Source organism: Phoxinus phoxinus (assembly GCF_949152265.1).
Source record: "Phoxinus phoxinus genome assembly, chromosome: 12".
Classification (NCBI taxonomy): domain Eukaryota; kingdom Metazoa; phylum Chordata; class Actinopteri; order Cypriniformes; family Leuciscidae; genus Phoxinus; species Phoxinus phoxinus.
The window spans coordinates 14,001,246-14,027,966 of NC_136887.1; the positions used below are offsets into that span (position 1 = coordinate 14,001,246).

The window sequence follows — 26,721 nt, forward strand, 5'->3', positions numbered from 1 at the left end:
CACGTTTGATAAGAGTCCTGCCCTGAACACATCTACATGACACTTTTCAGTTATAGCAATAGCGCCACCTACTGGTGACAGGAAGTGACATGTTTAACAGTGTGATGCAGTACTAGCAACATATTAAATATGCCATTGAGTTATAAACATGTTAGAAACCTGTTAAAACATGCTAGCAATTCTTAGCTAAGTGCTAAAGCATGCTAATGCAATGAAAGAGGAAGTTGTTGTTACTCAAGAAGGCAATGTCCAATCTGCCCCAAACTTTACACGTTTGATAAGAGTCCTGCCCTGAACACATCTACATGACACTTTTCAGTTATAGCAATAGCGCCACCTACTGGCAACAGGAAGTGACATGTTTAACACTGTGATGCAGTACTAGCAACATATTAAATATGCCATTGAGTTATATACATGTTAGAAACATGTTAAAACATGCTAGCAATTCTTAGCTAAGTGTTAAAGCACGCTAATGCAATGAAACAGGAAGTTGGTGTTACTGAAGAAGGCAATGTCCAATCTGCCCCAAACTTCACATGTTTGATAAGAGTCCTGCCCTGAACACATCTACATGACAACTTTAAGTTAAAGTAATAGCGCCACCTACTGTCGACAGGAAGTGACACGTTTTACACTGTGATGCATTACTAGCGACATATTTAATATGCCATTGAGTTCTAAACACGCTAGAAACATGCTAAAACATGCTAGCAACTCTTATCTGAGTTATAACGCATGCTATTATCCCCATAATAAAGGACATTTTTGTAACTGACTTTGACATACTCCTATTTTTACCTACTTAAATGCACATTGCCCACCGTGCTCTGTCTTCCTAAAGCCACCGGGTGGCGGTGGCACGGGTGCGAGGGCCCTTTCATCGCTGCTTGCAGCTTTAATTAGGGCCCAAGCCTTGAAAAGGCGAAGGCCCTATTGTTTTTCTTGGGATTATTATTTATTCTTCTTCTTCTTCTTTATTATTATTATATTACTACCTTTTGGTCACTTTTGGGGGCCTTAACGTGCTCAAAAACTCTTGAAACTTTGCACAAAAGTCAGAACCTGCGGCCATCAGGGCCCGACTGAAGCTGGGACCCGGGCGTGGCAGGGGGGCTCGCCAGCGCCCCCTGGAATGGGATTCAAAAACATGTCCATATATCAAACACGCTTGCATGAAATAATATGAAACTCGGTACACATATAGATCTCATCGGGCCGAACAACTTTCGTGCTCTAAGTTTTACGCCAGTCCAACAGGAAGTCGGCTATTATGGGCTGTATGGAAACGCATGTTCTGGCATTTGAAACACTTCTCCTAGAGAATTCATCGGATGACCACGAGACTCGGTGTGCATGAAGCCAAGACATGGAGGATGATAAATTGCAAGGGGATTTTTGATATCTCGAACGGTTTGGCCGTGGCGAGGAAACAAATTTATGGCGAATATTGGAAACAGGAAGTGTGTTATAACATCCTCATACATTAATTGATCTGGATGAAACTTCAGCAGTGTGTTCGCTGTAAGAAGCCGATCACATGGATGTGACTATTGTGAGTCAAAGTTATAGCGCCACCAACTGGCAGCAGGAAGTGTGTCACTTTCAAAATGCTTTAAAATCACCCTCTTATTTTTACCCGATTTGCTTCAAACTTTATGTGTATAATGTAAACACACGGCAGATGTAGACCTGTGAAAGGATTATTGATATCTTAAATACTGTTGCCATGGCAACGCATCAAACTTTAATATTCTTTTTTAAAGTTTTTGAGACTCTTAACATGCTTGAAATTGCATGAAACTCGACAGACACTTTACATTTATTGCCTAGTACACTTGTGCAAAGTTTCAGAAACGGGCGTGGTAAGGGGCTCAGTAGCGCCACCTTTAGTCAAAAATGGGGTATTAGTTTTACCTACAGTAACAAAAATTGGTATTTATATTTATCTCCCCGAGCCGGACAACTTTCTAATTTACAGTCATTAGCTCCGACCAACAGGAAGTCAGATATTTTGGTTTGAATGTGATTTGATGGGAATTTTGCCAGTCTCTGTCTGTCTGTGTGTGTGTGAGAGGAGGGGGGGCTTTATTTTAACCCTTTCTCTGCTGTGTGGGACTTCTTGGGCACTTTTGGGGCCCTTAACGTGCTCGAAAACTCTTGAAACTTTGCACACAGGTCAGAACCTGCGGCCATCAGGGCCGGCCTGAAGCTGGTACCCGGGCGTGGCAGGGGAGCTCAACAGCGCCCCCTTGAACGTGGTCCGAAAACTTGTTCCATATATCAAACACGTTTGCATGTAATAATATGAAACTCGGTACACATATAGATTTAATCGGGCCGAACAACTTTCGTGCTCTAAGTTTTACGCCAGTCCAACAAGAAGTCGGCTATTATGGGTTGTTTAAAAACGAATCCCCCTGAAATTTTATATACTCCTCCTAGAAAATTATTTCGATCGCCACCAAACTCGGTCAGCATGAAGTCAAGACATTGAGGATGCTAAATTGCGGACGGATTTTTGATATCTCGAACGGTTTGGCCGTGGCGAGGAAACGAATTTATGGCGAGAAAAGAGAAACACGATGTGTTATAACGTCTTCATACATTAACTGATCTTGATGAAACTTCAGTAGTGTGTTTTCTGTAAGAGGCCGATCACATGGATGTAACTAATGTGAGTCAAAGTTATAGCGCCACCAACTGGCAGCAGGAAGTGTGTTACTTTCAAGATGCTTTTGACTAAATTGGGGGGGTTATTTTTACCTACAGTCACAAAACTCGGTATGTATTTTGTGCACATCGAGCCGGACAACTTTCTCATTTACAGTCATAAGCTCCGACCAACAGGAAGTCAGATATTTTGGTTTGAATGTGGTTTTGTCTCTCTCTGACAGAGTTCCCCCTGCCATTCTGTGTGTGTGTGTGCGTTTGTGTGTGTGTGTGTGTGTGTGTGTGTGTGTGTGTGTGCGTGTGTGTGTCCGTCTGTCTGTCTGACACCCCCCCCCCCCCCGTGTGTGTCTGTGTGGGGAGGGGAGGGAGGGCACACACACAGACAGCCCCCCTGTCTCTGTGTGTGTGGGGAGGGGGGCAGAAAGACTATTAAAAATAGGTATATTGTGCCATCTAGTGTTTTATACTATGTATACATGTGTTTTTTCTTTTAAACAAGTGTTTTAAAGTACAGTAATTTCAATGAATATATATACCACACTTCATAGGAATTTTCGGTGTTGTGTACTTACAATGGCTGCTGATTTCATGTGTCCGTTAAGTCCATGAGACTGTAGGGTGTCTAATTTTTCATTTTAGGTTTCAGAAGGGTGCTCACGCATACTTTGTGGTTGATATGTGCCCTCGATGCGCACTTTTGCAGAACCCACACTGATGCAAGCTCTAAAGCAGACTTCTTCTCGACAGTCAAAGCGGAGTTACGTTATTGCCCGTCGTGCACAGGAACCCCTAAAGGCACCGGGGTGGCGGTTTTTATATATATATATATATATATATATATAAATATAGCTGCAAGCAGCGATGGAGGGCCCAAGCCGGTGGCACCGCCACCTCTGTGCCTTTAGTGCAACTAAAGGCACCGGGGTGGCGGTGCCACCGGCTTGGGCCCGTAATCGCTGCTTGCAGCTATATTTAGGGCCCGAGCACCGATGGTGTGAGGACCCTCTTGGAATTGCTCTGTTTATTATTATTATTATTATTATTATTATTCTTCTCCGCATTTAATCACATTTTTGAGGGCCTAAACATGCACGAAAACTCACGAAAATTTGCACACGCGTCAGAACCGGCGAAAATTGACATCTGATATGCGTTTCAGAATTGGGCGGGGCAAAATGGCTCGATAGCGCCACCTATAAAGGTTCAACGGAGTGCGCCTCCCGCTACGTTTCACGTACGTGTACGAAATTCGGTACATACATGTAATGACCCAATACCTACAAAAAAGTCTCTTGAAGCATAGCCTTAAACACAACAGGAAGTCAGCCATTTTGAACTTCCTCTCTGATTTTTGTGCAGTTTTTGCCATTTACTGGCCTCATACTTTAACGAACTCCTCCTACAGTTTTAATCTGATCATCTTCAAATTTGGTGAGTGTAATCTTAAGGCCTTTGCGACGTTAAATTGCGAAGATCTAGAGTTTTCGTCGAAGGGCGTGTCCTCGGCGGCCTGACAAATTTTGATGTTTCGCCATGAAACAGGAAGTTGCTGTAACTCAGGCAAACAATGTCCAATCTGCCCCAAACTTCACACGGTTGATAAGCGTTCTGTCCTGAACACATGACCATGCTCAAATTCAGTTACAGTCATAGCGCCACCTGCTGGCAACAGGAAGTGACATGTTTAACACTGTTTTGGACTCCTAATAACATATACAAAATTGCCAGCAAGTGCTAAACATGTTAACAACATACTAGAAACATGCTTAAACATGCTAGCAAACATTAGCTAAGTGCTAAAGCATGATATTACTGCAATTTAATAGGAATTTGCTGTAACTCAGGCATTGAATGCCCAATCTGCCCCAAACTTCACACGTTTGATAAGAGTTCTGGTCTGAACACATTTACATGAGAATATTCAGTTATAGTAATAGCGCCACCTATTGGCAACAGGAAGTGACATGTTTAACACTGTCATGCTGTACTAGCAACATATTAAATAAACCATTGAGTTATAAACATGTTAGAAACCTGTTAAAACATGCTAGCAATTCTTAGCTAAGTGCTAAAGCATGCTAATGCAATGAAACAGGAAGTTGTTGTTACTCAAGTAGGCAATGTCCAATCTGCCCCAAACTTCACAGGTTTGATAAGAGTTCTGTCCTGAACACATTTACATGAGAATAATCAGTTAGAGTAATAGCGCCACCTGCTGGCAACAGGAAGTGACATGTTTAACACCATTTTGGACTCCTAATAACATATAAAAAATTGCCAGCAAGTGCTAAATGTTAACAACATACTGGAAACATGCTAAAACATGCTAACAAACATTAGCTGAGTTCTAAAGCATGCTATTACTGCAATTAAATAGGAATTTGCTGTAACTCAGGCATTGAATGTTCAATTTGCCCCAATTTCACACGTTTGATAAGAGTTCTGGTCTGAACTCATTTACATGAGAGTATTCAGTTATAGTAATAGCGCCACCTACTGACAACAGGAAGTGACATGTTTAACACTGTGATGTTGTACTAGCAACATATTAAATAAACCATTGAGTTATAAACATGTTAGAAACATGTTAAAACATGCTAGCAATTCTTAGCTAAGTGCTAAAGCATGCTAATGCAATGAAACAGGAAGTTGTTGTTACTCAAGAAGGCAATGTCCAATCTGCCCCAAACTTCACACGTTTGATAACAGTCCTACCCTGAACACATCTACATGACACTTTTCAGTTATAGTAATAGCGCCACCTACTGGCAACAGGAAGTGACATGTTTAACACTGCGATGCATTACTAGCAACATATTAAATATGCCATTGAGTTATATACATGTTAGAAACATGTTAAAACATGCTAGCAATTCTTAGCTAAGTGCTAAAGCACGCTAATGCAATGAAACGGGAAGTTGTTGTTACTGAAGAAGGCAATGTCAAATCTGCCCCAAACTTCACACGTTTGATAAGAGTCCTGCCCTGAACACATCTACATGACAATTTTAAGTTAAAGTAATAGCGCCACCTACTGTCGACAGGAAGTGACACGTTTTAAACTGTGATGCATTGCTAGCGACATATTTAATATGCCATTGAGTTCTAAACACGCTAGAAACATGCTAAAACATGCTAGCAACACTTATCTGAGTGATAACGCATGCTATTATCCCCATAATAAAGGACATTTTTGTAACTGACTTTGACATACTCCTATATTTACCTACTTAAATGCACAATGCCCACCGTGCTCTGTATTCCTAAATCCACCGGGTGGCGGTTGGCACGGGTGCGAGGGCCCTTTCATCGCTGCTTGCAGCTTTAATTATTTATTATTCTTCTTCTTCTTCTTTATTATTATTATTATTTTACTACCTTTTGGGCACTTTTGGGGGCCTTAACGTGCTCAAAAACTCTTGAAACTTTGCACAAATGTCAGAACCTGCGGCCATTAGGGCCGCACTGAAGCTGGGACCCGGGCGTGGCAGGGGGGCTCGGCAGCGCCCCCTGGAATGGGATTCAAAAACATGTCCATATATCAAACACGCTTGCATGTAATAATATGAAACTCGGTACACATATAGATCTCATCGGGCCGAACAACTTTCGTGCTCTAAGTTTTACGCCAGTCCAACAGGAAGTCGGCTATTATGGGTTGTATGGAAACGCATGTTCTGGCATTTGAAACACTTCTCCTAGAGAATTCATCGGATGACCACGAAACTCGGTGTGCATGAAGCCAAGACATGGAGGATGACAAATTGCGAGGGGATTTTTGATATCTCGAACGGTTTGGCCGTGGCGAGGAAACAAATTTATGATTAAAAAAGGATGCATAAAGTGTGTTATAACTTAGTTATAGTTTTACCTACTGTTACAAAACTCAGCGTGTATATTGATATTATCAAGCCGAACAACTTTCTAATTTACAGTCATTAGCTCTGACCAACAGAAAGTCAGATATTGTGGTTTGAATCTGAATTGTGTCTCTCTCTGTCTCTCTGCTATTCTTTGTGTGTGTGTCTGTCAGTGCGGGGTGGGGAGGGGAGGGGGGATCTGTGTATGTGTGTGTGTGAGGAGGGGGGCTAGTTTAGTTTAACCCTTTCTCTGCTGTGTGCAAAATCTCGGGCACTTTTGGGGCCCTTAACGTGCTCGAAAACTCTTGAAATTTTGCACACAGGTTAGAACCCGCGGCCGGGCTGAAGCTGGTACCCGGGCGTGGCAGGGGGGCTCGACAGCGCCCCCTGGAATGGGATTCAAACACTTGTCCGTATATCATACACGCTTGCATGTAATAATATGAAACTCGGTACACATTTAGATCTCATCGGGCCGAACAACTTTCGTGCTCTAAGTTTTACGCCAGCCCAACAGGAAGTCGGCTATTGTGGGTGGTATGAAAACGCATGCCCCTGGAATTTGAAACACTCTTTCTAGAAAATTCATCCAATCGCAACCAAACTCGGTCAGCATGACGTCAAGACATTGAGGATACTAAATTGATGACGGATTTTTGATATCTCGAACAGTTTGGCTGTGGCGAGGAAACGAAATTATGGCGAGAAAAGAGAAACACGATGTGTTATAACGTCTTCATACATTAATTGATCTTGATGAAACTTCAGTAGCGTGTTTGTTGTAAGAGAGCGATCACATGGATGTAACTAATGTGAGTCAAAGTTATAGCGCCACCAACTGGCAGCAGGAAGTGTGTTACTTTTGACAAAAGTGGGGGGGTTAGTTTTACCTACAGTCACAAAACTTGGTATGTATATTGTGCACATCGAGCCGGACAACTTTCTGATTTACAGTCATTAGCTCCGACCAACAGGAAGTCAGATATTTTGGTTTGAATGTGGTTTTGTCTCTCTCTGACAGAGTTCCCCCAGCCATTCTCTGTGTGTGTGTGTGTGTGTGGGTGTGTGTGTGTGTGTGTGTCTGTGTGTGTGTGTGTGTGTGTGTGTGTGTCTGTGTGTGTGTGTGTGTCTGTGTGGGGAGGGGAGGGAGGGAACACACACAGACAGCCCCCCTGTCTGTGTGTGTGTGGGGAGGGGAGCAGAAAGACTATGAACAATTGTGCCATCTAGTGTTTTATACTATGTATAAATGTGTTTTTTATTTTAAACAAGTGTTTTAAAGTACACTAATTTCAATTAATGATATGCTGCATTTTTATGTATATTTAAACATTATCAAAGTTAGGATGTCATTTTTTTAGTTTCAAAAGTTATCTGTCTCTGTCTCCCTTTGGCTGTCATTACCCTCCCCTCACTCCCACAGTCTCACTTATTTCTTTCTGTATCAAATAATATTACCATAAACAAAAAGTTTGAGTTTCTTTTTCAATCAATGTATTATGTGTAACTTAAAAATAAGCAGATTAAACAGATACGTTTGAGGGCAAGACATGAAAACGATTAAATATAATATAGTATTAGTAAAAGAGTGCAGTATAGGGTTGGATGAATCAGATAAATAACATATTTTGTTAAGAAAACATTTGGTTAAATCGAGTGATACATAGGGCTATATTGCCCTCTCGACAGTCAAAGCGGGGTTACGTTATTGCCCGTCGTGCACAGGAACCCGAAAGGCAACGGGGTGGCGGCTTTATATATATATATATAAATAAATAAATAAATATAGCTGCAAGCAGCGATGGAGGGCCCAAGCCGGTGGCACCGCCACCCTGGTGCCTTTAGTTACACTAAAGGCACCGGGGTGGCGGTGCCACCGGCTTGGGCCCGTAATCGCTGCTTGCAGCTATATTTATTATTATTCTTCTTCTTCTCCGCATTTAATCGCATTTTTGAGGGCCTAAACATGCACGAAAACTCACGAAAATTTGCACACGCGTCAGAACTGGCGAAAATTGACATCTGATATGCGTTTCAGAATTGGGCGGGGTAAAATGGCTCGATAGCGCCACCTATAAAGGTTCAACGGAGTGCGCCTCCCGCTACGTTTCACGTACGTGTACGAAATTCGGTACATACATGTAATGACCCAATACCTACAAAAAAGTCTCTTGGAGCATAGCCTTAAACACAACAGGAAGTCAGCCATTTTGAACTTCCTCTCTGATTTTTGTGCAGTTTTTGCCATTTTCAGGCCTCGTACTTTAACGAACTCCTCCTACAGTTTTAATCTGATCATCTTCAAATTTGGTGAGTGTAATCTTAAGGCCTTTGCGACGTTAAATTGCGAAGATCTAGAGTTTTCGTCGAAGGGCGTGTCCTCGGCGGCCTGACAAATTTTGATGTTTCGCCATGAAACAGGAAGTTGCTGTAACTCAGGCAAACAATGTCCAATCTGCCCCAAACTTCACACGTTTGATAAGCGTTCTGTCCTGAACACATGACCATGCTCAAATTCAGTTGCAGTCATAGCGCCACCTGCTGGCAACAGGAAGTGACATGTTTAACACTGTTTTGGACTCCTAATAACATATACAAAATTGCCAGCAAGTGCTAAACATGTTAACAACATACTAGAAACATGCTAAAACATGCTAGCAAACATTAGCTAAGTGCTAAAGCATGCTATTACTGCAATTAAATAGGAATTTTCTGTAACTCAGGCATTGAATGTCCAATCTGCCCCAAACTTCACACGTTTAATAAGAGTTCTGGTCTGAACACATTTACATGAGAATATTCAGTTATAGTAATAGCGCCACCTATTGGCAACAGGAAGTGACATGTTTAACACTGTGATGCTGTACTAGCAACATATTAAATATGCCATTGAGTTATAAACATGTTAGAAACCTGTTAAAACATGCTAGCAATTCTTAGCTAAGTGCTAAAGCATGCTAATGCAATGAAACAGGAAGTTGTTGTTACTCAAGTAGGCAATGTCCAATCTGCCCCAAACTTCACACGTTTGATAAGAGTCCTGCCCTGAACACATCTACATGACACTTTTCAGTTATAGTAATAGCGCCACCTACTGGCAACAGGAAGTGACATGGTTAACACTGTGATGCAGTACTAGCAACATATTAAATATGCCATTGAGTAATAAACATGTTAGAAACCTGTTAAAACATGCTAGCAATTCTTAGCTAAGTGCTAAAGCATGCTAATGCAATGAAAGAGGAAGTTGTTGTTACTCAAGAAGGCAATGTCCAATCTGCCCCAAACTTCACACGTTTGATAAGAGTCCTGTCCTGAACACATCTACATGACACTTTTCAGTTATAGTAATAGCGCCACCTACTGGCAACAGGAAGTGACATGTTTAACACTGCGATGCATTACTAGCAACATATTAAATATGCCATTGAGTTATATACATGTTAGAAATATGTTAAAACATGCTAGCAATTCTTAGCTAAGTGCTAAAGCACGCTAATGCAATGAAACGGGAAGTTGTTGTTACTGAAGAAGGCAATGTCCAATCGGCCCCAAACTTCACACGTTTGATAAGAGTCCTGCCCTGAACACATCTACATGACAATTTTAAGTTAAAGTAATAGCGCCACCTACTGTCGACAGGAAGTGACACGTTTTAAACTGTGATGCATTGCTAGCGACATATTTAATATGCCATTGAGTTCTAAACATTCTAGAAACATGCTAAAACATGCTAGCAACACTTATCTGAGTGATAACGCATGCTATTATCCCCATAATAAAGGACATTTTTGTAACTGACTTTGACATACTCCTATATTTACCTACTTAAATGCACAATGCCCACCGTGCTCTGTCTTCCTAAAGCCACCGGGTGGCGGTTGGCACGGGTGCGAGGGCCCTTTCATCGCTGCTTGCAGCTTTAATTAGGGCCCGAGCACCGATGGTGTGAGGACCCTCTTGGAATTGCTCTGTTTATTATTATTAGGGCCCGAGCACCGATGGTGCGAGGACACTATTGGAATTGCTCTGTTTATTATTATTATTATTATTATTATTATTATTATTATTATTATTATTTTCCGCATTTGATCGCATTTTTGAGGGCCTAAACATGCACGAAAACTCACGAAAATTTGCACACGCGTCAGAACTGGCGAAAATTGACATCTGATATGCGTTTCAGAATTGGGCGGGGTAAAATGGCTCGATAGCGCCACCTATAAAGGTTCAACGGAGTGCGCCTCCCGCTACGTTTCACGTACGTGTACGAAATTCGGTACATACATGTAATGACCCAATACCTACAAAAAAGTCTCTTGGAGCATAGCCTTAAACACAACAGGAAGTCAGCCATTTTGAACTTCCTCTCTGATTTTTGTGCAGTTTTTGCCATTTTCAGGCCTCGTACTTTAACGAACTCCTCCTACAGTTTTAATCTGATCATCTTCAAATTTGGTGAGTGTAATCTTAAGGCCTTTGCGACGTTAAATTGCGAAGATCTAGAGTTTTCGTCGAAGGGCGTGTCCTCAGCGGCCTGACAAATTTTGATGTTTCGCCATGAAACAGGAAGTTGCTGTAACTAAGGCAAACAATGTCCAATCTGCCCCAAACTTCACACGTTTGATAAGCGTTCTGTCCTGAACACATGACCATGCTCAAATTCAGTTACAGTCATAGCGCCACCTGCTGGCAACAGGAAGTGACATGTTTAACACTGTTTTGGACTCCTAATAACATATACAAAATTGCCAGCAAGTGCTAAACATGTTAACAACATACTAGAAACATGCTAAAACATGCTAGCAAACATTAGCTAAGTGCTAAAGCATGCTATTATTGCAATTAAATAGGAATTTGCTGTAACTCAGGCATTGAATGCCCAATCTGCCCCAAACTTCACACGTTTGATAAGAGTTCTGGTCTGAACACATTTACATGAGAATATTTAGTTATAGTAATAGCGCCACCTATTGGCAACAGGAAGTGACATGTTTAACACTGTGATGCTGTACTAGCAACATATTAAATAAACCATTGAGTTATAAACATGTTAGAAACATGTTAAAACATGCTAGCAATTCTTAGCTAAGTGCTAAAGCATGCTAATGCAATGAAACAGGAAGTTGTTGTTACTCAAGTAGGCAATGTCCAATCTGCCCCAAACTTCACACGTTTGATAAGAGTCCTGCCCTGAACACATCTACATGACACTTTTCAGTTATAGAATAGCGCCACCTACTGGCAACAGGAAGTGACATGTTTAACACTGCAATGCATTACTAGCAACATATTAAATATGCCATTGAGTTATATACATGTTAGAAACATGTTAAAACATGCTAGCAATTCTTAGCTAAGTGCTAAAGCACGCTAATGCAATGAAACGGGAAGTTGTTGTTACTGAAGAAGGCAATGTCCAATCTGCCCCAAACTTCACACGTTTGATAAGAGTCCTGCCCTGAACACATCTACATGACAATTTTAAGTTAAAGTAATAGCGCCACCTACTGTCAACAGGAAGTGACACGTTTTAAACTGTGATGCATTGCTAGCGACATATTTAATATGCCATTGAGTTCTAAACATGCTAGAAACATGCTAAAACATGCTAGCAACACTTATCTGAGTGATAACGCATGCTATTATCCCCATAATAAAGGACATTTTTGTAACTGACTTTGACATACTCCTATATTTACCTACTTAAATGCACAATGCCCACCGTGCTCTGTCTTCCTAAATCCACCGGGTGGCGGTTGGCACGGGTGCGAGGGCCCTTTCATCGCTGCTTGCAGCTTTATTATTATTATTATTCTTCTTCTTCTCCGCATTTAATCGCATTTTTGAGGGCCTAAACATGCACGAAAACTCACGAAAATTTGCACACGCGTCAGAACTGGCGAAAATTGACATCTGATATGCGTTTCAGAATTGGGCGGGGTAAAATGGCTCGATAGCGCCACCTATAAAGGTTCAACGGAGTGCGCCTCCCGCTACGTTTCACGTACGTGTACGAAATTCGGTACATACATGTAATGACCCAATACCTACAAAAAAGTCTCTTGGAGCATAGCCTTAAACACAACAGGAAGTCAGCCATTTTGAACTTCCTCTCTGATTTTTGTGCAGTTTTTGCCATTTTCAGGCCTCGTACTTTAACGAACTCCTCCTACAGTTTTAATCTGATCATCTTCAAATTTGGTGAGTGTAATCTTAAGGCCTTTGCGACGTTAAATTGCGAAGATCTAGAGTTTTCGTCGAAGGGCGTGTCCTCGGCGGCCTGACAAATTTTGATGTTTCGCCATGAAACAGGAAGTTGCTGTAACTCAGGCAAACAATGTCCAATCTGCCCCAAACTTCACACGTTTGATAAGAGTTCTGTCCTGAACACATGACCATGCTCAAATTCAGTTACAGTCATAGCGCCACCTGCTGGCAACAGGAAGTGACATGTTTAACACTGTTTTGGACTCCTAATAACATATAAAAAATTGCCAGCAAGTGCTAAACATGTTAACAACATACTAGAAACATGCTAAAACATGCTAGCAAACATTAGCTAAGTGCTAAAGCATGCTATTACTGCAATTAAATAGGAATTTGCTGTAACTCAGGCATTGAATGCCCAATCTGCCCCAAACTTCACACGTTTGATAAGAGTTCTGGTCTGAACACATTTACATGAGAATATTCAGTTATAGTAATAGCGCCACCTATTGGCAACAGGAAGTGACATGTTTAACACTGTCATGCTGTACTAGCAACATATTAAATAAACCATTGAGTTATAAACATGTTAGAAACATGTTAAAACATGCTAGCAATTCTTAGCTAAGTGCTAAAGCATGCTAATGCAATGAAACAGGAAGTTGTTGTTACTCAAGTAGGCAATGTCCAATCTGCCCCAAACTTCACAGGTTTGATAAGAGTTCTGTCCTGAACACATTTACATGAGAATAATCAGTTAGAGTAATAGCGCCACCTGCTGGCAACAGGAAGTGACATGTTTAACACCATTTTGGACTCCTAATAACATAAAAAATTGCCAGCAAGTGCTAAACATGTTAACAACATACAGGAAACATGCTAAAACATGCTAACAAACATTAGCTGAGTGCTAAAGCATGCTATTACTGCAATTAAATAGGAATTTGCTGTAACTCAGGCATTGAATGTTCAATTTGCCCCAATTTCACACGCTTCATAAGAGTTCTGGTCTGAACACATTTACATGAGAGTATTCAGTTATAGTAATAGCGCCACCTATTGGCAACAGGAAGTGACATGTTCAACACTGTGATGTTGTACTAGCAACATATTAAATAAACCATTGAGTTATAAACATGTTAGAAACCTGTTAAAACATGCTAGCAATTCTTAGCTAAGTGCTAAAGCATGCTAATGCAATGAAACAGGAAGTTGTTGTTACTCAAGAAGGCAATGTCCAATCTGCCCCAAACTTCACACGTTTGATAAGAGTCCTGCCCTGAACACATTTACATGACACTTTTCAGTTATAGTAATAGCGCCACCTACTGGCAACAGGAAGTGACATGTTCAACACTGTGATGTTGTACTAGCAACATATTAAATAAACCATTGAGTTATAAACATGTTAGAAACATGTTAAAACATGCTAGCAATTCTTAGCTAAGTGCTAAAGCATGCTAATGCAATGAAACAGGAAGTTGTTGTTACTCAAGAAGGCAATGTCCAATCTGCCCCAAACTTCACACGTTTGATAAGAGTCCTGCCCTGAACACATTTACATGACACTTTTCAGTTATAGTAATAGCGCCACCTACTGGCAACAGGAAGTGACATGTTCAACACTGTGATGTTGTACTAGCAACATATTAAATAAACCATTGAGTTATAAACATGTTAGAAACATGTTAAAACATGCTAGCAATTCTTAGCTAAGTGCTAAAGCATGCTAATGCAATGAAACAGGAAGTTGTTGTTACTCAAGAAGGCAATGTCCAATCTGCCCCAAACTTCACACGTTTGATAAGAGTCCTGCCCTGAACACATTTACATGACACTTTTCAGTTATAGTAATAGCGCCACCTACTGGCAACAGGAAGTGACATGTTCAACACTGTGATGTTGTACTAGCAACATATTAAATAAACCATTGAGTTATAAACATGTTAGAAACATGTTAAAACATGCTAGCAATTCTTAGCTAAGTGCTAAAGCATGCTAATGCAATGAAACAGGAAGTTGTTGTTACTCAAGAAGGCAATGTCCAATCGGCCCCAAACTTCACACGTTTGATAAGAGTCCTGCCCTGAACACATCTACATGACACTTTTCAGTTATAGTAATAGCGCCACCTACTGGCAACAGGAAGTGACATGGTTAACACTGTGATGCAGTACTAGCAACATATTAAATATGCCATTGAGCAATAAACATGTTAGAAACATGTTAAAACATGCTAGCAATTCTTAGCTAAGTGCTAAAGCATGCTAATGCAATGAAAGAGGAAGTTGTTGTTACTCAAGAAGGCAATGTCCAATCTGCCCCAAACTTCACACGTTTGATAAGAGTCCTGCCCTGAACACATCTACATGACACTTTTCAGTTATAGTAATAGCGCCACCTACTGGCAACAGGAAGTGACATGTTTAACACTGCGATGCATTACTAGCAACATATTAAATATGCCATTGAGTTATATACATGTTAGAAACATGTTAAAACATGCTAGCAATTCTTAGCTAAGTGCTAAAGCACGCTAATGCAATGAAACGGGAAGTTGTTGTTACTGAAGAAGGCAATGTCAAATCTGCCCCAAACTTCACACGTTTGATAAGAGTCCTGCCCTGAACACATCTACATGACAATTTTAAGTTAAAGTAATTGCGCCACCTACTGTCGACAGGAAGTGACACGTTTTAAACTGTGATGCATTGCTAGCGACATATTTAATATGCCATTGAGTTCTAAACATGCTAGAAACATGTTAAAACATGCTAGCAACACTTATCTGAGTGATAACGCATGCTATTATCCCCATAATAAAGGACATTTTTGTAACTGACTTTGACATACTCCTATATTTACCTACTTAAATGCACAATGCCCACCGTGCTCTGTCTTCCTAAATCCACCGGGTGGCGGTTGGCACGGGTGCGAGGGCCCTTTCATCGCTGCTTGCAGCTTTAATTATTATTATTATTATTATTTTCCGCATTTAATCGCATTTTTGAGGGCCTAAACATGCACGAAAACTCACGAAAATTTGCACACGCGTCAGAACTGGCGAAAATTGACATCTGATATGCGTTTCACAATTGGGCGGGGCAAAATGGCTCGATAGCGCCACCTATAAAGGTTCAACGGAGTGCGCCTTCCGCTACGTTTCACGTATGTGTACGAAATTCGGTACATACATGTAATGACCCAATACCTACAAAAAAGTCTCTTGGAGCATAGCCTTAAACACAACAGGAAGTCAGCCATTTTGAACTTCCTCTCTGATTTTTGTGCAGTTTTTGCCATTTTCAGGCCTCGTACTTTAACGAACTCCTCCTACAGTTTTAATCTGATCATCTTCAAATTTGGTGAGTGTAATCTTAAGGCCTTTGCGACGTTAAATTGCGAAGATCTAGAGTTTTCGTCGAAGGGCGTGTCCTCGGCGGCCTGACAAATTTTGATGTTTCGCCATGAAACAGGAAGTTGCTGTAACTCAGGCAAACAATGTCCAATCTGCCCCAAACTTCACACGTTTGATAAGCGTTCTGTCCTGAACACATGACCATGCTCAAATTCAGCTACAGTCATAGCGCCACCTGCTGGAAACAGGAAGTGACATGTTTAACACTGTTTTGGACTCCTAATAACATATAAAAAATTGCCAGCAAGTGCTTAACAAGTTAACAACATACTAGAAACATGCTAAAACATGCTAGCAAACATTAGCTAAGTGTTAAAGCATGCTATTACTGCAATTAAATAGGAATTTGCTGTAACTCAGGCATTGAATGTCCAATCTGCCCCAAACTTCACACGTTTGATAAGCGTTCTGTCCTGAACACATGACCATGCTCAAATTCAGTTACAGTCATAGCGCCACCTGCTGGCAACAGGAAGTGACATGTTTAACACCGTTTTGGACTCCTAATAACATATAAAAAATTGTCAGCAAGTGCTAACCATGCTAACAACATACTAGAAACATGCTAAAACATGCTAGCAAACATTAGCTAACTGCTAAAGCATGCTAATGCAATGAAACAGGAAGTTGTTGTTACTCAAGTAGGCAATGTCCAATCTGCCCCAAACTTCACACGTTTGATAAGAGTCCTGCCCTGAACACATCTACATGACACTTTTCAGTTATAGCAATAGCGCCACCTACTGGCGACAGGAAGTGACATGTTTAACAGTGTGATGCAGTACTAGCAACATATTAAATATGCCATTGAGTTATATACATGTTAGAAACATGTTAAAACATGCTAGCAATTCTTAGCTAAGTGTTAAAGCACGCTAATGCAATGAAACAGGAAGTTGGTGTTACTGAAGAAGGCAATGTCCAATGTGCCCCAAACTTCACATGTTTGATAAGAGTCCTGCCCTGGACACATCTACATGACAACTTTAAGTTAAAGTAATAGCGCCACCTACTGTCGACAGGAAGTGACACGTTTTACACTGTGATACATTACTAGCGACATATTTAATATGCCATTGAGTTCTAAACATGCTAGAAACATGCTAAAACATGCTAGCAACTCTTATCTGAGTGATAACGCATGCTATTATACCCATAATAAAGGACATTTTTGTAACTGACTTTGACATACTCCTCCTATTTTTACCTACTTAAATGCACATTGCCCACCATGCTCTGTCTTCCTAAAGCCACCGGGTGGCGGTGGCACGGGTGCGAGGGCCCTTTCATCGCTGCTTGCAGCTTTAATTATTATTATTATTTTCCGCATTTAATCGCATTTTTGAGGGCCTAAACATGCACGAAAACTCACGAAAATTTGCACACGCGTCAGAACTGGCGAAAATTGACATCTGATATGCGTTTCAGAATTGGGCGGGGTAAAATGGCTCGATAGCGCCACCTATAAAGGTTCAACGGAGTGCGCCTCCCACTACGTTTCACGTATGTGTACGAAATTCGGTACATACATGTAATGACCCAATACCTACAAAAAAGTCTCTTGGAGCATAGCCTTAAACACAACAGGAAGTCAGCCATTTTGAACTTCCTCTCTGATTTTTGTGCAGTTTTTGCCATTTTCAGGCCTCGTACTTTAACAAACTCCTCCTACAGTTTTAATCTGATCATCTTCAAATTTGGTGAGTGTAATCTTAAGGCCTTTGCGACGTTAAATTGCGAAGATCTAGAGTTTTCGTCGAAGGGCGTGTCCTCGGCGGCCTGACAAATTTTGATGTTTCGCCATGAAACAGGAAGTTGCTGTAACTCAGGCAAACAATGTCCCCAAACAATCTGCCCCAAACTTCACACGGTTGATAAGAGTTCTGTCCTGAACACATGACCATGCTCAAATTCAGTTACAGTCATAGCGCCACCTGCTGGCAACAGGAAGTGACATGTTTAACACTGTTTTGGACTCCTAATAACATATAAAAAATTGCCAGCAAGTGCTTAACATGTTAACAACATACTAGAAACATGCTAAAACATGCTAGCAAACATTAGCTAAGTGCTAAAGCATGCTATTACTGCAATTAAATAGGAATTTGCTGTAACTCAGGCATTGAATGTCCAATCTGCCCCAAACTTCACACGTTTGATAAGCGTTCTGTCCTGAACACATGACCATGCTCAAATTCAGTTACAGTCATAGCGCCACCTGCTGGCAACAGGAAGTGACATGTTTAACACTGTTTTGGACTCCTAATAACATACAAAAAAGTGCCAGCAAGTGTTAAACATGTTAACAACATACTAGAAACATGCTAAAACATGCTAGCAAACATTAGCTAGGTGCTAAATCATGCTATTAATGCAATTAAATAGGAATTTGCTGTAACTCAGGCATTGGATGTTTAATCTGCCCCAAACTTCACACGGTTGAATATTCTCATGTTTAACACATTTACATGAGAATATTCAGTTATAGTAATAGCGCCACCTACTGGCAACAGGAAATGACATGTTTAACACTGTGATGCTGTACTAGCAACATATTAAATATGCCATTGAGTTATAAACATGTTAGAAACCTGTTAAAACATGCTAGCAATTCTTAGCTAAGTGCTAAAGCATGCTAATGCAACGAAAGAGGAAGTTGTTGTTACTAAAGAAGGCAATGTCCAATCTTTCCCAAACTTTACACGTTTGATAAGAGTCCTGCCCTGAACACATCTACATGACACTTTTCAGTTATAGTAATAGCGCCACCTACTGGCAACAGGAAGTGACATGTTTAACACTGTGATACAGTACTAGCAACATATTAAATATGACATTGAGTTATATACATGTTAGAAACATGTTAAAACATGCTAGCAATTCTTAGCTAAGTGCTAAAGCACGCTAATGCAATGAAACAGGAAGTTGGTGTTACTGAAGAAGGCAATGTCCAATCTGCCCCAAACTTCACACGTTTGATAAGAGTCCTGCCCTGAACACATCTACATGACAATTTTAAGTTAAAGTAATAGCGCCACCTACCGTCGACAGGAAGTGACACGTTTTACACTGTGATGCGTTACTAGCGACATATTTAATATGCCATTGAGTTCTAAACATGCTAGAAACATGCTAAAACATGCTAGCAACACTTATCTGAGTTATAACGCATGCTATTATCCCCATAATCAAGGACATTTTTGTAACTGACTTTGACATACTCCTCCTATTTTTACCTACTTAAATGCACATTGCCCACCATGCTCTGTCTTCCTAAAGCCACCGGGTGGCGGTGGCACGGGTGCGAGGGCCCTTTCATCGCTGCTTGCAGCTTTAATTTCTTATGAAATCTGAGAGCTTTCTGTCCCTCCATTGACAGTCTACTCTACATAACTACCACATTGACGCTTCAGAAAGTTCATAAAGAGATCGTAGAACTATAATCCATATGAATTGAGCGGTTCAGTTGGATTTTTTTTTTTGAGACGACATGATTGCTTTATATGCTGAACATATTTAATTTAGGCTTTTATTCACATCATTGATCAGCGATCATAAACGGAAGCTCAACCATACTTGCTTGACGCGTGAGATCAAACCTCATTGGTTCTTGCTGAAGCTCAAACGCGCTGCGTAACACACGAGAATGAACCTCATTGGTTCTCGCACGTCATGCGAACATACTTTTTTTTTTTTTTAACCACAACTGATGTGTGTTGTTCAATGATTAGATGTGAATAAAAGCCTAGATTAAATCTGTTCGTCATATAAAGTGATCGTGTCTCTTAAGAAAATTTCGACTAAACCGCTCTATTTATATAGCCTGACTACGTCAGTCTTCCTACTTCCGCTAATTTCATTTCGCTCCTGTAGTCAGTCTTGAGTTAGCAGCCTATCTTTCAGTTTTCCAGCGGCCTTCGGACGGCCGGGCCAATCAACGAACAGAGGGCGGGCTGAGAGCCGTGACGTAGACGCTAAGCGCCAAGTTTTACATTGTAGGTTAGAGAAATCGAAAACCGAAACGACCGCGGAAATGGGAAACTAGACACGGGATGCAATTCGCTCCGTTATGGAGAACCAGTCGCTCCCACCACGCGCTGTGCGTAGGGCACCAAGAGCTGAGGGGGCACCAAAAAATAGCCTCCGGGAATTCCCGGGAGTCTCCCGCATATGGATAGCGGCTCACTGATGCCCGCAAATTAGTTAAAATCTCTGGAATCTAGAGCGAGCACGCCCGCGAGACAGAGACTGTGCTCCAAACCGCGTAGCGCGTGCACGGCAGAGAGGGAGAGAGAGCAAGAGACCGCGCGCGCCTCATGAAGCTTCTCGGGGTAGAGGGCATCATTAAGGAATTATGCTTAGGGCACCGAAATGGCTAGCAGCGGCACTGGCTGTGTTTAAAAGATCTAATCCTAAATTTGAGAGTTGGCTACAAATATTTTCTTGTTTCACTCTGTCAAAAATAAGTTTAGAGGCCGTGATTGTACCGTGGATGCGTAGATTAACTTCGCATAAACCGCAAAAGTCGTTTACAGCCATGTTCACTCCGGTATTTCGCTCGCATCATGTGTTTACAGTGGAAGTTCGATCATAGATTTGAGTTCGATGCATGATGTCTGTGGTACGATGCGGCTGTACAGGCGCATAACATACGTCATAACTAAACTTATCTGATTGGCTTACGGGTAACCAATGATTTTAAACTTCAGACAAGCGCCCCCTAGCGAGAGAGAAAACACTTCTCTATTATGCCATTCCAGACTCTGTCTACGAAGCAAAGTGAATTAGCAGAGTCTGGTATTACCAGGCTACTATTCATATGGATTAGTTTTAAAATCTCTTTATGAACTTTGTTTTCACTCAGAATTCATAAACAATTTCTTTATTTGTGTTCCGAAGATGAACGAAAGTCTCATGGGTTTGGAATGATAGGAGGATGAGTAAATGATGACAGTATTTTTTTTAAGTTTTGGATGAACAAACCATTTGAGCCTATTAGTGAATGTTTTTTAGAAGTAGGCCTACACATGCAGTTTTGTTTTTGAACTGCTAGAGGGCCAAAAGTTACATAGTGTACCTTAGTTACACTCGAGTCTCTCGCACCCAAGTTATCTTGAGTGATTGAGAGATTAAGGTGTTGTCAGATTGACACACGTTCAAATGTCATTTTATTAAAGGAATATTATTCAACAACATTTAATGAAGTGCACTTAATACAGATTTTGGAACCTTAAACATATTAGTTCAAAATATATTTTAAATGTTTTTTTTATTGACATGTGTTGATGGTGTATTCATTTTAAGTATTTCTTAAAAAATGACCAAGACCAAAAATGTATAGTGTGTGTTGGGTTTCGCTATTCTCACTTGAATAAAATATTAATTGTAATCAAAACAGAATAATTGATGTCTTTACATTACTTGAAACAGATTACTTGAAATGTAGAAAAAGTTCAGAATATTAAATTTTTTATTCATTGAACTTGAGATGACACAATGCAATTATAAATCACTTAGTCTGGTAGAATGTTTAAAATGTTTTCTTATTAAATTACTTATTAATTCATATTTTAATTTGCTAATATTTGCAATCCTATTTAACTTTTAAATAGATGGAGTTAGTTCAACTGCATGCTGTGATATTTAAAGTTTTACCACTGTGACAAACCTACTGTGCGAATAACCAGCTAATGGTGAAGATTGCGTACAGTATTAAATGAATCCAGCGTTAAAAATGACCTTTGGTTCAATTGAGAAAAGCCCATTTATCCAGTATATTAGATTGAAATTTCTCATATCTGCATGATATAATGTTTTCAAACATCCAAAGGGTTGAGAGAAGTGATAGTAAATTGCTTCTTGCTGTATAAGTCATTCGTAATGTTGAATAGTGTGTGGGCTTTTCAGGAAGCCCCTGTCCTCTATTTGAGTTTATTTCTTTAACACGCCTATGCAGAGTATTACAATTCACAGAACAATTATTCCTGTTGCCAACAGATATCACACACACACACACACACACACACACACACACACACACACACACACACACACACACACACACACACGCACACACACACACATTACTATAATGCTCATCAGGATGGTGTGAAGCCAATTTCTTAGCTTTGCACTGATTATAAAAAGGCTCCTTTGTAGTTATATAGGACAGTGTTGTGGGTTTGTATGTTATACCGGTAATGCAGGCAGCACATTAATTATGGTCTACTATTTTGTGTTGTGGCCAATTGGAGTTGTGGAATACAATTCTGTTTCAGGCATGCAAATTGCTGATTAAAATGCACAGAGACATCAATTAGGCCTATTTGCCTATTATCGGCAATATCTATTAAATGTAGCCATTATTAATGTTCTTTAAAAAGGGCCACAGATGCTGCATAAATGAGCCCTAATGTCTATTAAAGTTTAGAGGTATTGCTCATTTGTGTTATGTCGTAAATTAGAAGCAAATTAAAGTCGCAGTCTCACGATCCAAATAAATTCATCACTCATCTGTTGATAATCGATGCCCTGTGCTGTACAATCCCTCATTCTGACCGCATTTCATTGCTGTATGCGTCAGGGTTTCTGGCAGGTCATTTATATCAAAGTTGTCAATGACAAGTAATGCTACTTTTTGTTATTAACACAAAAAATGTTTCCGTCGAACAGAACAAGCAGTTTAATTGCATGCTGTCAGTGTTGACCAGCCTCCAGTTTCCTTCTCTCAGGCTAAAAATGAATTGTTCTAAGAATTATTCAAGAAAGTTGGCTATTGAATAACCTCAAGTCTTATTACCTTAAGCACAATAGACGAGCATTTCAGATTTTTTTTCAGAAACCTAGTGAACGATAAAATGCTCGGAAAAACTTTCCCTAGCAATATCAGTCCAGGAAATATCATAGAAGTTTGCACAGCAGTGCATCAAAAACGCATTATGAATCGCATAGCAACACCCTGGTAACCACCCAGAATACATTAGCATCGTGGTGATGAGTTAAAAAACACCACTAACATTTTTCTCAGATTCGTAAGTTTCTGGTTTTATATTTAGGACACCTAGTTACCTGAGCTGTCCCGACGCCACCACCCTGGTTTAATCAATAATCGACTTGCTCCATCTGTCCCAGATGTTTTGCTCAGTTTCCACTAGACTGTGTTTGATTGCTTTTTCATTGCAGACCGCATCCAAGAGGATTACAATTAAACTTGTCAGTCAGGAGCCTAACAGCTTTGTTTACTGAGATTAACATTAGCCCTCTGTCTGAGCCAGAGTTAGCCCAACCATTCTGAAACTGTGCTTGTGGGTGTCATGGAGGCTTAAATGGCATTAAGCAGGGTATCAGGCCAAAAGCTAGAGGGAGAGAAACGAACCTGACAAGTGCCCAAGTGTAAGGTATTAGTAACATGCTCTGAATAGTTCTCTCTTTTACACAAGCAGACGACCCCGCATACTTGAAACAGTTGTTCTTCTTATGACTCACATTGACATGCAGCGCTTGACAGGCTGGGTTGCTAGGAGAACGACTGCGGTGTGCTTGCTCAACATGCTCATTGATTTGTCTAAGAGGAAATGCTCTTATATTTAGATGAGTTTGGAATGGAAAGAAATCAATCAATTGTATAACTTCTGGGCAAAAAGAGAGGCATGCTGTCTGAATCTAGTGTGTCGAGACTCAAGACCTAAAAATGGGCCACGGCTCTGTTATATTAAAATAATGCTAAATTCAAATGGTAAAGGTCAATTAAAGGATAATTCCGGTATTTAACACCTTGAGTCTATATTGTAGTTTGTTTTGGATGAACAAGAGTGGTGGACAACATTTTTTTGACAATGGTTCCTCTCTCGAGTTTTTGACTATAATAGAATTGGCCATGGACCCATTTAACATTGGAGTCAATGGGCATGTCCGAAAATGTCATTAAAACAACCTTTAACATTAGTTTTCAAAACTGTGCAACTCACCGAGTGATTAGTGATGTTAGTTGATGTTCCAGAAACAAAAAGTGTTGCGAAATACAGTTTCTGTCGTGTTTTATTCGTCATTTTGTAAAATCCCATTGAATTCTGTTGAAGGACTGAGTGCTCGTTAATATAAATGCGCTACCGGAAACGGAAAGGGGGCTGTTTACATTTGGTCGATGTAGTCTTTTTGCTCGCTTCCGTTTCTCATAAGGCTAGCGAGCAGAGCAACTGTGCTCCGGGAGAGTAAGCGAAATAAACAAACAAAACCTTCATTAATTGTGCAATATGAAGTTGAACTCGGCTGTGACCGTGAGTGTCCCGCGAGACATAAACATCGGTTATCGCCATCAAGTGGTCGGGAGTGTGCTAACGCTTCAGATTCAAATATTGAGCGGAAGTTACACGGTTGGGAAGTGTCTGAAAAAATAGTTCCACTATAGCAAAATAAACGGATTGGAATCATATATTGCGACGTTATATTGTTTATAATCATCAACGAACACCACTAACCACTCGGTGAGTTTAACAGTTTTGTAAACGAACATTATTGGCTGTTTTAATGACATTTTCGGACATGCCCATTGACTCCAATGTTAAATGGGTCCATGGCCAATTCTATTATAGTCAAAAACTCGTGAGAGGAACCATTGTCAAAAAAATGTTGTCCACCACTCTTGTTCATCCAAAACAAACTACAATATAGACTCAAGGTGTTAAATACCGGAATTATCCTTTAATGAATAGTTAAAACAACAAAATGAACAGACTTAACAGGATTTAGAAAGGAAATGTATTATTTGGATACGTCATAATCTGAGGTGTTTTTTGTGTGAAGTTGATTACTTGGTATTATGGGCAATATTAATACAATATTTTGCGCAGTCTTTGCCATGTTTTAGACTTGTTAAATCTACTGTTGTGTATATAATATTTTAGTGTAACCTCCTATTCAGCCTATGTCATGTTATTGAATACATTTAGCTTTTGATTTTTTTAAGGACCCTTTTGTACTATCATGTTTCAGGTTGCGTGAATAATACAATTATCGCTGATAAGTCAATTATTTTCGTGTTCTGACATGTATTATTATTATTTTTTTTTTACTATTTTGTCTAACTGAATAATAAGAATCAACCTATAATGCAATCATGTTAAATGGTACAAAATAATTTAGGCATCACAATATAATGTACACACCTGAATAAGAAGTTAAGAAATCCAAAGTTAATCCGAACTTGCAGATTTTTATTTTGTACTCATACATTTAAGTTACTCTTAACTTGAAATTTTTGAGTAAGCTAAATCATACACTTAAAGGGATAGTTCACTTTAAAATTAAAATTCTGTCATCATTTACTCACCCTCAAGTTGTTTCAAACCTGTATTAATTTATTTCTTCTGCTGAACACAAAGAAAGATATTTTGAAGAATGTCAGTAACCAAACAGTAGTCTGTACCCATTGACTTCCATAGTAGGAAAAAAAAATACTATGGAAGTCAATGGGTACAGACTACTGTCTGGTTACTGACATTCTTCAAAATATCTTTCTTTGTGTTCAGCAGAAGAAATAAATTAATACAGGTTTGAAACAACTTGAGGGTGAGTAAATGATGACAGAATTTTAATTTTAAAGTGAACTATCCCTTTAACTTTAAATTATCATGTAATCTCAACTTAAATATTTTAGTAGGGAACTTAATTACCTACGGTAGTTCAATTAATGTTAAATTTCTTTAATTTATTCATTACAGAACCTTTTATGTACCTGTTCGCAAACCAAGCCCATGCTCCACTAGTCACCATGTAACACTTGTAAATTAGCAGAGGAAAACATTTTACACTTCATCTCTCACTTAACATTAATCTTGCACAAAAAAACATTATATAACACTTAATTTTAGCATTTACTCTCCCTTTCGAGTGCCATGGCAAAGCATGCTGGGAAATAGAAATCCAGCCCAGTTGTGGTTAAATTTAAGTTTGTCTGAATTAAAAGAAACAAGTTCATAAAACTCAAAACAATAAAACATTTTAGATTAAGAACTCAAAAGAAAAAGAAAGTCAAATAAGCTAAATACTTATAAAAGTTAATTTGATTGAACTAATTTGTTTAATTTAAGTTTGCCCTACTCAAACCAATTAATTATGTTTTGCGTTAGAGTTTACAATCAAATGAATATTAATTTTGAGGTTTGCTAAAGATTACATTTAACAGTATTAAGATTAACTTTAGTCACCATTAGATGGCAAAGGTGATCTAAATTTAAAAGAGGAAATGAGCATGAACAATGAAATGTCCAATATCAGTCATTACAATCTAATATTGACATGTAAACAATATGGTTCCACTATAGCGTAAGAATTTTGGTCCTGTTTTTATATCGAATATAAATGATGCAAAAATGATTCTGAAGCAAAACAACAGCTTTGAACCAACATATATATTGTTTCCAGCACTTCCTGTCAGTGTTGTCTTTTCTACAGACTGTTAGCTGTTTCAACAACTGAACGCAAGAAAAGATTTCATTTGCGTGCTCAAAGCGAAACTCATGAAAAGACGCCAGCCCACCAGAACGCGTTTCTTGTTTGTTT

General features: G+C 39.7%; 1 protein-coding gene across 7 annotated transcripts in view; it reads left to right on the forward strand.

The window, feature by feature from the left end:
* enox2 (ecto-NOX disulfide-thiol exchanger 2) overlaps positions 1-26,721 on the forward strand; it is a 275,039-nt gene that overhangs the window by 50,924 nt on the left and 197,394 nt on the right. The gene's annotated exons all lie outside the window — the stretch shown is intronic.